The 15,631-nt window shown below is 39.6% G+C and overlaps 1 non-coding gene across 1 annotated transcript; it reads right to left on the bottom strand.

Moving 5' to 3' along the window:
• Positions 1 to 10,630: 10,630 nt before the first annotated feature.
• On the bottom strand, positions 10,631 to 10,702 carry TRNAC-GCA (transfer RNA cysteine (anticodon GCA)). The gene has a single exon. It is a non-coding gene; the product is annotated as a tRNA-Cys (tRNA).
• Between the last annotated feature and the right edge of the window lie 4,929 nt (positions 10,703 to 15,631).

The raw sequence follows: 15,631 nt of genomic DNA, 5'->3' as shown, positions 1-15,631 counted from the left end.
CCTGGAGAATCCCAGGGATGGGGTAGCCTGGTGGGCTGCAGTCTATGGGGTTGCTCAGAGTCAGACACGACTGAAGCGACTTAACAGCAACTTAGCAGCAGGTAAACATTACATGGTCATATACAAAGCTACAATCGTGTGATCTTTGAGTTCTTTACTCATTTATTTCTTACAATATTGAAAAGGCAAATGCATATAGTAATAACTGTAAATATTTGTAAATAAGAAAGTATAAACATATAATTAGATACAATTAGAACACAGCCGTTGACATTAGATTGTTATGAATTTAAGATGCTAATGGATAATCACTAAGGAAACAGCTAAAACTATCCAAGAAAAAGAGGAAAAAATAAAGTCTTACAAATAAAAGTAAAAATAATGAAAGAAGGTATTGATGGAGTATCCCTCCTTTAACGACACCTGTCTCTGAAAAACACTTTATAAGAAAAGTTTTTGTATCTGCTATAATCACAGTTGCTAAAAACTCCTAGTCCAATGTCAGGAACCAAGTGTTTGTTTTGCTTATTCTAGAACTTCACCTAAATCAGATTCTATGGTAGGCACTCTTTTATGATTGACTTCTTTAACCCATGCTTTTGAGATTTATCCATATTGTTGTGCATATAAAAAATGTGGTTGCAAGTGTGTTCTTTTCGATTCCTTAGTATTATTCCATTGTATGAATTTGGTACAATTTACTTATTTTCTTATTGATGGACATTCAATTGTTTCCAGTTTTAACAATTATAATTAAATCTGCTACTTTTTTAGGGCCATGTCCCATGGCTTACAGGCCTTAGAGAGGAAATAGTGAGTCCTAACCACTGGATTGCCAGGGAATTCCCCTAAAGCTGCTTTTCTGTTTCTGTGTTGCTTATTTACTTTAAAAAATCTATTTATTTTTAATTGGAAGAGAATAACTTTACAACGTTGTGTTAGTTTCCCCCATACTTCAATATGAATCAGCCTTAGGTATACATATGTTCCCTCTCTTGAACATCCCTACCATCTCCCACCCCATCCTACCCATCTAGGTCATCACAGAGCACCAGGCTGAGCTCCCTATGCTATGCAGCAACTTCCCCTTAGCCATCTTATTTACATATGGTGATGTATATGCCTAGGTGCTGCTCTCTCAACTTGTCCCAGCCTCTCCTGACCCACTGTGTCCATATGTCTGTTCACTATGTCTGAGTCTCTATTCCTGCCCTGTAAATAGGTTTAAAGATGCTATTTTTGTAAAATATTTGTAGGGGCTCATGTTGTTAGTCCTCTTGAATAAATGCTTAGGAATTCAGTTGTTATGCACAATATAGATATATGTTTACTTTTTAAAGGGACTGCTGAAGAATTTTTAGAGGTCATATCATTTTACCAACTCCTACCAATAGTGCATGAAATTTGTGATTACTTGTTCACAATTAGCAATACCAGTCTTATAAATTTAAGGTTGGCCAGGCTAAGCCATGATGCTTGGTCGATTAAGTGTATTAAATTCATTTTCAGCTTGTAGTGTTTTCAACTTACCAAGGGTATATTGGTAAATAACCCCATTGTAAGTCGAGGAAGATCTGGACATTTCCACTTTGACTATTGTAATCCAACAGTGTAATAGTTTCTATGAAAAAAAACACAAAATAGGATATAATATTTCCTTTCCAAAATGCATTGTATAGAGGCAGCGCATTAGAAAAATTCTAAATCTATAAAGAAAATATAGGTTCCAGATTTTCCACTGAATATTTTAGAGCTTGACTGTATGCATATTGTAATTGGCCAAGCATTGAAGAGAGAAAGAACAGTAGAGAAACACATGGAGATGCTATTGAGAAAGAAAGGCACTCCCAGCTCTAATCACCTCACTGTTCACTGAGGCCATGACCAAGGATTTTAAATTATATTTTCTTTCTGGAAAGAATTAAAAGATTCCATTAGGCATTCCAAAACAGTGAACTGAGCTTAATAGTAGAAAGTAGACCCAAGAACCTGCCTTCTCTTCTGGCTGAAATACAGTATTTTTCCTTTAAAATAATGTTGAAGGAAGGTGAACTTTTAAACCTGCAGATTTGCAGCTTAACACTGTAATTTATTTCTCTTGGCAACAGTTGGAATGTCCCTAGATTTATGTATAGAAGAAAAATATAATTCCTCTTTCTGAAATGGACAAAACTCTGGAAAGAAAAGAAAAAAATTGAGGATTTTGACCTTCACCGTTAAAAGAGGAAAATAGACTTTAGGAAATTAACATTCCAGTCCTCTTGAGTATTTTGGAAGGTAGTTAGAGCAGAATATTTATATATTCACAATATTTAAAATTCTCAGTCCAAATGTTACTGAATTAAAAGAATTTTATCAGCTAATAGTAATGGATGGATGGATAGGTTTAGAATTTAATGAAGTGTGAGAGAGATGAGAGAAAAGTACGTATTGACTAACAGGAACTTGTGAGTTGGGAAGGGCGGGGCTATTAATTTCAATCAGCTTCATCTCTTTCAGGGTTGGTGCAAAAGCCAAAACAGAATTTCAAATTTTTCTCTTCTTCAGCAAATCTCTAATATGTGGCTTTGTTATTTGTTTAAAAATGAAGCTCAGATTCTATTTTATAAGAAATGTGGGAGTGCTTATTAATATGTAGGAAATACGCTGATAGTAATAGGGGTAAAAGACTCCTGAATTTGGACAAACATCAGCATAATGTTTACTGTGTTTCTAGAATTGAAACATGTGAAGGCCTAAAATGATCAGCTGGCACTGAAAGTTTGCTCTGTGGTCTCTGAGACTCTTCCTTCTTAAATTTAGTTGTTGTCATCTGATTATTGCTCCAGTGGTTTCGGCTCCCTCGGGTTTTAGATGAGGAGAGAATGCCAAAGAGCTGGTCAACTTCTTGGATTGCGCACACACACACACACACACACACACACACATGCGCACACACACACGCACACGCACACGCGCACACGCACACACACACACAGAACAGCTAAATATAAACTTCAGTTCACTTCAGTCGCTCAGTCGTGTCCGACTCTTTGCGACCCCATGAATCGCAGCACGCCAGGCCTCCCTGTTCATCACCATCTCCCGGAGTTCACTCAGACTCATGTCCATCGAGTCCGTGATGCCATCCAGCCATCTCATCCTCTGTTGTCCCCTTCTCCTCCTGCCCCCAATCCCTCCCAGCATCAGAGTCTTTTCCAGTGAGTCAACTCTTCACATGAGGGGGCCAAAGTACTGGAGTTTCAGCTTCAGCATCAGTCCTTCCAACAAATATTCAGGACTGATTTCCTTTAGGATGGACTGATTGGATCTCCTTGCAGTCCAAGGGACTCTCAAGAGTCTTCTCTAACACCACAGTTCAAAAGCATCAATTCTTCAGCACTCAGCTTTCTTCATAGTCCAACTCTCACATCCATACATGACCACTGGAAAAACCATAGCCTTGACTAGATGGACCTTTGTTGGCAAAGTAATGTCTCTGCTTTTAAATATACTATCTAGGTTGGTCATAACTTTTCTTCCAAGGAGTAAGCGTCTTTTAATTTCATGGCTGCAGTCACTATCTGCAGTGTTTTTGGAGCCCCCCAAAATAAAGTCTGACACTATTTCCACTGTTTCCCCATCTATTTCCCATGAAGTGATGGGACCGGATGCCATGATCTTCATTTTCTGAATGTTGAGCTTTAAGCCAACTTTTTCACTCTCCGCTTTCACTTAGAGCAGTGATATTCCTGACTCCTGAGTTCTCCCCTGTTAACAGAGAGCTGGCTTCTCATTCAATTTGTGTATTTTTTTTTTCATTTTGGGTATAATTGCTTTATAATGCTGTTAGGTTTTGCTGTACAACATCATGAATCAGCTATAAGTATACATATATCCCACCCTTCTTGAACTTCCCTGCATTCCCTCCCCTACCCCACCCATCTAGATCATCACAGAGCACTCAGCTGCATGCCTGAGCAGCTTTCCACTAGTCATCTATTTTACAGGTGACAGTATATACATATGTCAAATCTAATCTCCCAACTCATTCCTTCATTCCCCCAACCCTCTGTGTTTACATGTCCATTCTGTATGTCTGTGTCTCTATTCCAGACTTGCAAATAGGTTCACTGATAAAATTTTTCTAGATTTTACATATATGCACAAAAATATGATCTTTGTTTTTCTCTTTCTGACTTGCTTCACTCTGTATGACTGACTATAGCTCCACCCATGTCTCTACCAAATTTTGTTCCTTTTTACAGCTGGATAGTATTCCATATCTTCTTTTTTTAAATTAAAGGATAAATGCTTTACAGAATCTTGTTTTCAGTCAAACCTCAACATGAATAAGCCCTAGCTATACATATATCCCCTCCCTTTTGAACCTCCCTCCAATCTCCCTCCCCATTCCACCCCTCTAGGTTTACAGAGCCCCTGTTTGAGATTCCTGAGCCATACAGCAATTCCCATTGGCTATCTATTTTATCTATGGTAATGAAAGTTTCCATGTTACTCTTTCCATACATATCACCATCTTCTTCCCTCTGCCCATGTCTATAAGTCTGTTCTCAATGTCTGTTTCTCCATTGCTGCCCTGTAAATAAATTCTTCAGTACCCTTTTTCTATATTTTGTATATGTGCATTAGAATAAGACATTTATCTTTCTCTTTTTGACCCACTTCACTTTGTTTAATAAGTTCTAGGTTCATCCACTTCATCACAACTGACACAAACACATTCCTTTTTCAGTTCAGTTCAGTCACTCAGTCGTGTCCAACTATTTGTGACCCCATGAATCACAGCATGTCAGGCCTCCCTGTCCATCATCAACTCCCGGAGTTCACTCAGACTCACATTCATCGAGTCTGTGATGCCATCCAGCCATCTCATCCTGGGTTGTCCCCTTCTCCTCCTGCCCCCAATCCTTCCCAGCATCAGAGTCTTTTCCAGTGACTCAACTCTTTGCATGAGGTGGCCAAAGTACTGGAGTTTCAGCTTTAGCATCATTCCTTCCAAAGAAATCCCAAGGTTGATCTCCTTCAGAATGGACTGGTTGGATCTCCTTGCAGTCCAAGGGACTCTCAAGAGTCTTCTCCAACACCACACTTCAAAAGCATCAATTCTTCAGCGCTCAGCCTTCTTCACAGTCCAACTCTCACATCCATACATGACCACAGGAAAAACCATAGCCTTGACTAGACGGACCTTAGTTGGCAAAGTAATGTCTCTGTTTTGAATATACTATCTAGGTTGGTCATAACTTTTCTTTCAAGGAGTAAGCGTCTTTTAATTTCATGGCTGCAATCACCATCTGCAGTGATTTTGGAGCCCAAAAAAATAAAGTCTGACACTGTTTCCACTGTTTCCCCATCTATTTCCCATGAAGTGATGGGACCGGATGCCATGATATTCGTTTTCTGAATGTTGAGCTTTAAGCCAACTTTTTCGCTCTCCTCTTTCACTTTCATCAAGAGGCTTTTTAGCTCCTCTTTACTTTCTGCCATAAGGGTGGTGTCATCTGCATATCTGAGGTTCTTGAGATTTCTCCCGGCAATCTTGATTCCAGCTTGTGTTTCTTCCAGTCCAGCGTTTCTCATGATGTACTCTGCATAGAAGTTAAATAAGCAGGGTGACAATATATAGCCTTGATGTACTCCTTTTCCTATTTGGAACCAGTCTATTGTTCCATGTCCGGTTCTAACTGTTGCTTCCTGACCTGCATACAGATTTCTCAAGGGGTAGATCAGGTGGTCTGGTATTCCCATCTCTCTCAGAATTTTCCACAGTTTATTGTGATTCACACAGTCAAAGGGTTGGCATAGTCAATAGAGCAGAAATAGATGTTTTTCTGGAACTCTCTTGCTTTTTCCATGATCCAGCAGATGTTGGCAATTTGATCTCTGGTCTCTGCCTTTTCTAAAACCAGCTTGAACATCAGGGGGTTCACGGTTCACGTATTCCTGAAGCCTGGCTTGGAGAATTTTGAGCATTACTTTACTAGGATTACTTTATCACATTCCTTTTTATGGCTGAGTAATATTCCTTTGTGTATATGTACCACTTCTTCTTTATCCATTCATCTGTTTTATTTTTAATGTATTCAATTTTTATTGAAGGATAATTGCTTTAGAAATTTGCTGTTTTCTGTCAAACCTCAACATGAATCAGCCAATGGCTCTATGTTGACATAGAACCCCTGTTTGAGTTTCCTGAGCCATATAGCAAATTAACATTGGCTGTCTATTTTACATATGGTAGTGTAAGTTTCCATTTTACTCTTTCTATAAATCACCCTCTTCTCCCCTCTCTCCATATCCAAAAGTTTATTTTCTATGACTGTTTCTCCACTGCTGCCCTGTAAATAAATTCTTCAGTACCATTTTTCTAGATTCCATATATATGTGTTAGAATATGGTATTTATCTTTCTCTTTCTGACTCACTTGACTCTGTGCAATAGGTTCTAGGTTCATTCACTTCATTAGAACTGACTCAAATGCATTCCTTTTTATGGCTGAGTAATATTCCTTTGTGTATATACTTCTTTATCCATTCATCTGTCAATGGACATCTAGGTTTCTTCCATGTTCTAGCTATTGTAAATAGTGCTGCAATGAGCAATGGGATACATGTGTATCTTTCAATTTTGGCTTCCTCAGGGTATATGCCTAAGAGTGGAAATTCTGGGTCATATGGTGGTCTTATTCCTAGTTTTTTAAGGAATCTCCATAGCATCTTCCATAGTGGCTGTATCAATTTGCATTTCCACCAACAGTGCAAGAGGGTTCCCTTTTCTCCACACTCTCTCCAGCATTTACGGTTTGTAGACTTTTTGATGAGTGCAATTCTGAAAGTTGTGAGGTGATATCTCATTGTAGTTTTGATTTGCATTTCTCTAATAATGAGTGATGTTGAGGATCTTTTCATGTGTTTGTTAGCCATCTGTGTGTCTTCTTTGGAGAAATATCTGTTTAGGTCTTTTTCACACTTTTTGATTGGGTTGTTTGTTTTTCTGGTATTGAGTTTTATGAGCTACTTGTATATTTTGGAAGTTAATTCTTTGTCAGTTGTTTCATTTGCTACTATTTTCTCTAATTCAGAGGCTTCTCTTTTCACCTTGCTTATAGTTTCCTATGCTGAGTAAAAGCTTTTAAGTTTAATTAGATCCCACTTGTTTACTTTTGTTTTTATTTCTGTTACACTAGGAGGTGGGTCATAGAGAATCTTTCTTTGATTTATGTCAAGTGTTCTATCTATGTTTTCCATTAAGAATTTTATAGATTCTGGTTTTATATTTAGGTCTTTAATCCATTTTGAGTTTATGTTTGTGTATGGTGTTAGTAAGTGTTCTCATTTCATTCTTTCACATGTAGCTGTCCAGTTTTCCCAGCACCATTTATTAAAGAGGCTGATCTTTGCCCCATTGTATAGTCTTGCCTCCTTTGTCAAGAAGAAGGTACCCATAGGTGCATGGGTTTATTTCTGGGCTTTCCATCTTGTTCCATTGGTCTATATTTCTGTTTTTGTGCCAGTACCATACTGTCTGGATGACTGTAGCTATGTGGTATAATCTGAAGTCAGGAAGGTTGATTCCTCCAGTTCCATTCTTCTTTCTCAAGACTGCTTTGGCTATTCAGGGTCTTTCATGTTCCATATGAATTGTGAAATTTTTTATTCTAGTTCTGTGAAAAATTCCATTGGTAATTTGATAAGGATTGCATTAAATCTGTAGATTGCATTTGGTTGTATAGTTATTTTCACAATATTGATTCATCCTACCCAGGAACATGGAATATCTCTCCATGAGTTCATGTCATCTTTGATTTCTTACATTAGTGTCTTATAATTTTCTGTATAAAGTTCTTTCATCTCCTTAGGTACATTTATTCCTAGGTATTTAATTATTTTTGTTGCAATGGTGAGTGGGCTTGATTCCTTAATTGCTCTTTCTGATTTATCATTGTTATAGAAAAGCAAGTGATTTGTGTGTATCGATTTTGTATCCTGCAACTTTGCTAATTCACTGATTAGATCTAGTAATTTTCTGATACTATTTAGGGTCCCATCACTTCATGGCAAATAGATGGGGAAACAGTGGAAACAGTGGCTGACTTTATTTTAGGGGGCTCCAAAATCACTGTAGATGGTGACTGCAGCCATGGAATTAAAAGACGCTTACTCCTTGGAAGGAAAGTTATGACTCACCTAGACAGCATATTAAAAAGCAGAGACATTACTTTGTCAACAAAGGTCCATCTAGTCAAGGCTACGGTTTTTCCAGTAGTCATGTATGGATGTGAGAGTTGGACTATAAAGAAAGCTGAGGGCAGAAGAATTGATGCTTTTGAACTGTGGCGTTGGAGAAGACTCTTGAGAGGCCCTTGGACTGCAAGGAGACTCAACCATTCCATCCTAAAGGAGATCAGTCCTGGGTGTTCATTGATAGGACTGATGTTGAAGCTGAAACTCCAATACTTTGGCCACCTGATGCGAAGAGCTGACTCATTTGAAAAGAACCTGATGCTGGGAAAGATAGAGGGCAGGAGGAGAAGGGGATGACAGAGGATGAGATGGTAGGATGCCATCACTGACTCAATGAACATGAGTTTGAGTAAACTCCGGGAACTGGTGATGGACAGGGAGACCTGATGTGCTGTGGTTCATGGTGTTGCAAAGAGTCAGACATGACTGAGTGACTGAACTGAACTGATCTAAGTTGTCTATTCAATGTTTTTCTTGTTTCTTGAGGTAGGATTGTATTGCTATAAATTTCCCTATTAGAACTCTTTTTGTTGTGTCCCATAAATTTTGAGTTATCGTGTTTTCGTTGTCATTTGTTTCTAGAAATTTTTTGTTTCCCTTTTGATTTCTTCAGTAACCTGTTGGTTATTTAGAAATGTGTTGTTTAATTTCCATGTGTTTGTGTTTCTTACAGTTTTTTTTTTCTTTTCTTGTAATTAATATCTAGTCTTATAGTGTTGTGTTCAGAGAAGATGCTTGATAAAATTTCAGTTTTCTTAAATTGACTGAAGTTTGATTTGTGAACCAAGATATGGTATATCCTGGAGAATGTTACATGGTGCATGTGAGAATAAGGTGTATTCTTCTGCATTTGGATGGAATACCCTGAAGATATCAATGAGGTCAGCATCTCATCTAATGTATCATTGAAGACTTGTGCTTTCTCATTAATTTTCTGCTTTGATGATCTGTCCATTGGTGTGAGTGGGGTGTTAAATTCTCCCACTATTATTGTGTTACTGTCAATTTCTCCTTTTATATCTGTTAGTGTTTGTCTTATGTATTGAGGTGCTCCTTTGTTGGGCACATAAATATTTATAACTTATGTCTTCCTCTTGGATTGATCCCTTGATCATTATGTGGTGTCATTCCTTATATCTTATAATCCTTATTTTAAGGTCTATTTTGTCTGATATGAGGATTGCTACTCCAGCTTTCTTCAAGAACAAAACTAATTAAAACACAAACTGGAAAACAAAACTAAAGCAAGGTGCCCATTGCAGAATAAAGCAATGAAAATAAAACGAACAAATATGTTGAGAGGAAAGGAGATAAAGAAAAGAAAGAAAGAATATATATGTTAAATAGAGGTAGATTAAGATTTATATATGTTAAAGATTAACTGCAAGGGGAAAAGAACAGGAAAAGCAAACAAAGGAATAAACGTAGCAATAATAGTAATAGGTTTAAAAAATTAAAAATTAAATTAAAAAAGAGAAAAGAAAAAAAAAAGAGGAAACTCCACAAAACTGCAAAAGCCCAGTGTAGAGGCAGAGGTTTATGACAACAATAAAAAATGTGACTGAGGAGAAAGAAAAAAAAATGCTCAAAAACTTAATTGGATTTCTTAGTGCTAATAAAATTGACAGCTGCAATGGGGGAGGGGGAGAAGAAAAAAAAAAGAAAAAAAATCCAAAATAATCTACAGAACAAGCCAAAAAAATAAGAATAATAAATGTTTTCTTGAGTCACTGCTGTCAAAGTCCTTTCCCACGCTGGAAATCACAGTCCCCCTTACCTCCCCGTGATGCCCTCCAACACTGTGCTGGTTTCTGGACATGCTCTGGGGGCTCCTCAGATTCTAATCTGGTCCTACTCCTGTGTGTTCTTGGCTCCAATGTCCACAGCTATCAGAGCTAGTGCGTTTTCTTATGTGGGAGCTCTCAGTTCCTTTTATGTATTCCATAGACACAGAGTCTTCTTAGTTGATCGTGTGGATTCAATCTGCAGCTTCTACAGCTTCTGGGAAGGTTTTGAATCTTCTTCCTTAGCCACACTGCCCCTGGGTTTCAACTGTGGTTTTATTTCCACCTCTACATGTGGGTCGTCCACTGGGGTTTAGCTCCTGAGGCTGTGCTGGAGGGCTTGGGTTTGCCCCTGTGAGGACCAGGTGTGTAAATGGTGCACTGCTTGGTTCGCAGGGCTTCTGGCAGCACCAGGTACTCAGGGGTTTGGCAGCTAGGGCAGCAGGAAATATAGTGCTCTAGAGATGTAAGTAAGTGAGGTCACTCAGTCGTGTCCGACTCTTTGTGACCCATGGACTGTAGCCTACCAGGCTCCTCTGTCCATGGGATTTTCCAGGCAAGAGTACTGGAGTGGGTTGCCATTTCCTTCTCCAGAGGATCTTCCCAACCCAGGGATCGAACCTGGGTCTCCTGCATTGCAGGCAGATGCTTTACCATCTGAGCCACCAGGGAACTGCTCTAGAAGGGTATGACAACCAGTATTAGCCAATACGCTCCAGTATTCTTGCCTGGAAATCCCCTTCTCTTACAGAGAAGCCTAGCAGGCCACAATCTATAGTGTCGCAAAGAGTTGGACAGGACTGAAGTGATTCTGTGCGCACAAATACAAGACCTTTTTTTTTGCCTGTGGCAGCTCTGCCCCAGTGAGAGTTGAGTGTGAAGGTGGTGCAGCTGCTTGGCTTGCAGGGACCCAGGTGGCGCCAAGTGTTCAGGGTCACAGACTGCCTCTGTGGCAGGAGTTATGGCCCTATCAGAATCTTTTTTCAAGCCTCTTGTAGCTGGGGATCAGAAGGCCTCTTTGTCGAGTCTTCCTCAGGCACTTAGAGGCCTCCCTTGCCTGGGGGCCCTTCCCTCCCTTCTCTGTTGTTCCCTGCGTCAGGCAGGTAGAGGGGCCCCTGACTGGGGTCCTGCTCTGTAGATCGGTGCACCAGGCACTTAAAGTGGCACCCTGGGTTGGGTCCTACTCTGTAGTCTGGAGCATCAGTCACGGAAAGGTGCACCCTGGGTGGAGTCCTACTCTGTAGTTCAGTGCCTTAGGCGCTTGATGGGCCAGCCTCTCTATTGTTCAGCTGCCTATGCTGGCATGTGGAGAGAGAGGCTATGGTGATGGCTCCACCCCTTACATGTGACTCAGCAGTATCACCTTGCTTCCATGGCTGCCTGGCTTTCCTCCACAGGCGATTTCCTACCATGATCTCCTCCCTCACCTCCTCTCGTTCTGTCTCTCTGCAGTCAACAGCAGCTGTCACACTGGGGATTGCTCCACGATCCCTAAACTCCAGCTCCCAGCCACTGCCCTTTCCAGGAGTTTCTCCTCTGACTCAACAATTGCCCTGCTGTGGGGATCAGTTCAAGCCCAATTCTCTGACTGGTTCGTGGTGAGATAACAGGGTGGTTAACATGATCATTCCTTAAGTGCCAATAGGTCTGGGGCCTCATGATCATCAAATAGTTAATTTCTTGCATTTGGTGGGAGTTTTAGCATCTGTAAAACAACTTGGGAAATGTGCACCAGCTACTGTTATGTAGGCACTTCAGAGGAGCTACAGTGGAAGATATGGGGGAGGGACTTGTCCCTGGAAGATGAGGCACACATGCTCTATAATTCTTGCATGGCCCATGGGTTGTTTAGCTACAGATACTGGCAGACTTCAAAATTAGGCACTCATACAAGTGCAACCCAGAACTTGGGGATGTCCAAATCACCCCATGAAGCAGCCTTTGACTGATGGGGGACAGAAGCCCACCAGCAAATGCTTTTTATTTTCTTCTCTCAGGCAGAGGGTGGAGATAGGCGTGGGATAAGCTTTCTCAGCTGTTTGATGGGATCAAGATGTCAGCTGTCTCCCAGAGTAGAGGCTGATCACATCACATAGGCTTGTGCTGGCTCTCTTGGTCCCTATCCCTCATGCCTGTTCCTTGAATGAACTACTCATGTGCCAGCTTCTATTGTAGAGTGGACTCTGGAAAAGCCTGTGCTAAAGGAGTGCCTTCTCAATCTAAATCTGCATACCCTTTAAGATTTTTCCCTGGAGTCATTACAATATTTTTAAAAAATGTGACTATGTATGCACAATTCTCTCTCCCATTTAAAAGCAAAGGTCATTTTTAAAAATTCATTATTATCTACCCAGAACTCAATGAAAAGTGTTGAATGAATACAATGTTAAAACTTTTGTCTAAACCCCAAACTTCTGTGGGTGATCAAAAGCCACATAACTCTATCTGACATCTGTTGGAGGTGGGGTTTAGTGAGAAAGATCTAGTTTTTTTTTTTTTTTTTTTTCAGTATTCTCTGATTTTTCTCATTATGAGGTGATTGAAAAATATATTTGACATTAATTGGAATAAAACAGAATTTTATTTATCCTCTCAGCAGATTTACAATTTCTAACCTAATTTCTTCTCCCCAATTTGATGCATTTCAAGTAAAATACTTCATCCCAGGTTCAAGGTTTCCATAACTGCAGATGATCTGCCCTGTGCCCCAAATTAAGCCAAGAGTTGGCTCTCTGACTTCCCTTGTAACTCTTGCCAGAGGCCTCTTTGAAGATGAGTTGAAGCCAGCATAATTTTAAAACAGTGGAAACGTACTGAGTACCACTGTGCTTTTTACAATGATATAGATAGTCCCACGAAAGGAGGAATTATCATCCATGTTTGACAGTTGAAGAGAATGAGGCTCAGAGAGATTAAGTGAACTGCCCGAGTTCACACTGCTAATAAGTGGTCTCCTTCCATAGCCTTTGCTGTTAACTGTTACATTTAAGAGCTGCTTCAATCTGCTAAATTTCAGTTTCTTCTGAGCAAACAGTGGGGTTTTTCTGGCCCTGTGCCATCACCGTTAATCCTTCAGGGCAGCTGAGAAGTATCTTAATCAAGGCCTCTGACCTTGTCATTCATTCTTTTTCTTAGTGTTCAGTTAACTGCAGGCACCCTAAGGAATGGGAATGGAACGGCTTCAGACTTCACAGGAGGAGGACTGGCAGAGAAACTCCTTCCAAGACCTCGCAGCAAGCCCAGGGTAATGCTTTTTCATATTAATTTTTTTTTTCCAGTCTCACCTCTCTCTCTTTTTCCTCTCTCTTCCCCACACTCTTTCTCTCTCCCCATCTGCCTGCCTGCGTGTTTCCTTCACTTTGGGTGGGAGCGAGGGTGAAAAATCAGAATCATACTTTCACTTAACTTTCTTTTTGCTGAAATGCAAGTTTATTTAATATTGACCTCAGAGAATTTAAAGGAGTTTTTGCTACTGGGCACAGCAACAATTTAAACTGTAGCTTCTCAGCACTGAATCTAAATCTGTGGAAATAAATCATGGTGAGAAGTTCATTATTTCTTAATTACAGTGCATATTAGTATCTAGCTTTAAGAATTCCCCAGTGGGTTAAGGAACATTTTGGTTTAGAGGAAACTTTCTGCTTAAACTTTCTGCCAGAGTGACATCAATGAAGTATCATTATCATTAGTTTAAAAATGGGACAGAAAGAAAAACATCCAGAGATGAAGAGACATGCTTTGAATATTTTGGAGATGAGCCAGAGGAGAGGTGTCAATTGCTTTTTGAAACAATTTTTTTTTCACATATCTGGAGTAAATCCCAAGGAAGACTGATAAACTAATGTTGACTTCATCTTAGGTAGCACTGTGGGTAGGTGAATTTGTATTGCATCCAAAGAAAAATTAGGGTAAAGTTGATGGTTCAGATGGTAGAGAATCCACCTGCAATGTAGGAGACTGGGATTCGATCCCTGGGTCAGGAAGATCCCCTGAAGAAGGAAATGGCAACCCACTTCAGTATTCTTGTCTGGAGAATTCCATGGACAGAGAAGCTTGGTGGGCTCTTGTCCATGGGGTTGCAGAGCTGGACATGCCTGAACAACTAACACTACACACTAACTCTGATTTCAGTTGAATTTCAGTAAGTAACAGCCATCTCAAAAAGTTATAAGTAGATATTAGTGAAAGTGAAATCGCTCAGTCGTGTCCGACTTTTTGCAACCCCATGGACTGTAGCCTATCAGGCTCCTCTGTCCATGGGATTTTCCAGGCAAGAGTGCTGGAGTGGATTGCCATTTCCTTCTATGTATTTGAATAGCATTCAGTGTATTATCTAAAGCCATTTGGCACATCTCTTGCTATATAGAAACTTAAAATACTACAAGTTGAGATGAAGGAAGCATTTAAGTGAACACTCCCTTCGTCAGGTACGCAAGTCCTTGTGTGTGTGAGTTGTAGAGTTGGATAAAGTCCTCCACTGTTTTTCTTTAAAAAAAAATTATTTATATTTAATTGGAGGATAATTTCTTTAAATACTGTGTTGGTTTCTATCTTATATCACCATAAATTAACCATAGATATACAGGCAAGAATAAACAATGGAGAAAAGGCAGTCTCTTCAATAAGTGATGTTGGGAAAACTGGACAGCTACGTGTAGAAGAATGAAATTAGAATATTTCCTAACACCATACACAAAGATAAAATGGATTAGGGACCTAAATGTAAGGTCAGAAACTATAAAACTCTTAGAGGAAAACATAGGCAGAACACTCCTTGATATAAATCACAGCGAGATCCTCTATGACCCACCTCCTAGAATAATGGAAATAAAAACAAAAATAAACAAATGGGACCTAATTAAACTTAAAAACTTTTGCACAGCGAAGGGAACCATAAACAAGGTGAAAAGACAGTCCTCAGAATGGGAGAAAATAATAGGAAATGAAACAACTCACGAAGGATCAATTTCCAAAATACACAAAATTTTCTAGGCCTGGAGAATGTGGTTTCATCATAGCCTTTCCTCCAGTTCACTGCCCAGAACTGTGTTACTGCAGCTCCTTGTCTCTTCCACTCAGGTCACCATGCCAACCTTTCGCTCACTTGGCAAATGTTTAAGGAGGACCTTCCACCTACCAAGTACAGTGCTAAAGGCTGGGAACAGAGTAGTGGACAAGGCAGGAATGGTCCCTGTTCTCACAAAATTGTCAGTTTATAGGGGAGAAGAGTGAGTAGGCAAACTAGAGGTGAAATAAATATTACCAAAAAGTTGGGAGTAAAAGAAATTAGATAAAACAGGACCTACATTACTCAAGGGAAATTCATGATCTCCTTTTCAAAACTCTAGGAAAACGAAGCCTGTATGAAACAACAACAGTACTAATGATAGAAGTAAAAACCATTACCATTTGTTTAGTGTTCTTCACTAAACAAATTTTAGTATCTTCAAGACTTCAAATTGACCGTATAAACCTTAAATGCATACTGCTATGTGAAAGAAAACAATCTAAAAATGCCACATACTGTATGATTCCAAATATCTGAAAAGTCTGAAAAGGCAGAACTATGGAGACAGTAGAAAGATGAGTGTTTGCCAGGGT

Source organism: Budorcas taxicolor, chromosome 7 (assembly GCF_023091745.1).
Source record: "Budorcas taxicolor isolate Tak-1 chromosome 7, Takin1.1, whole genome shotgun sequence".
NCBI classification, from domain to species: domain Eukaryota; kingdom Metazoa; phylum Chordata; class Mammalia; order Artiodactyla; family Bovidae; genus Budorcas; species Budorcas taxicolor.
Note: the sequence above shows the minus strand (reverse complement) of the source record. Positions and strands in the feature narration are given on the sequence as shown.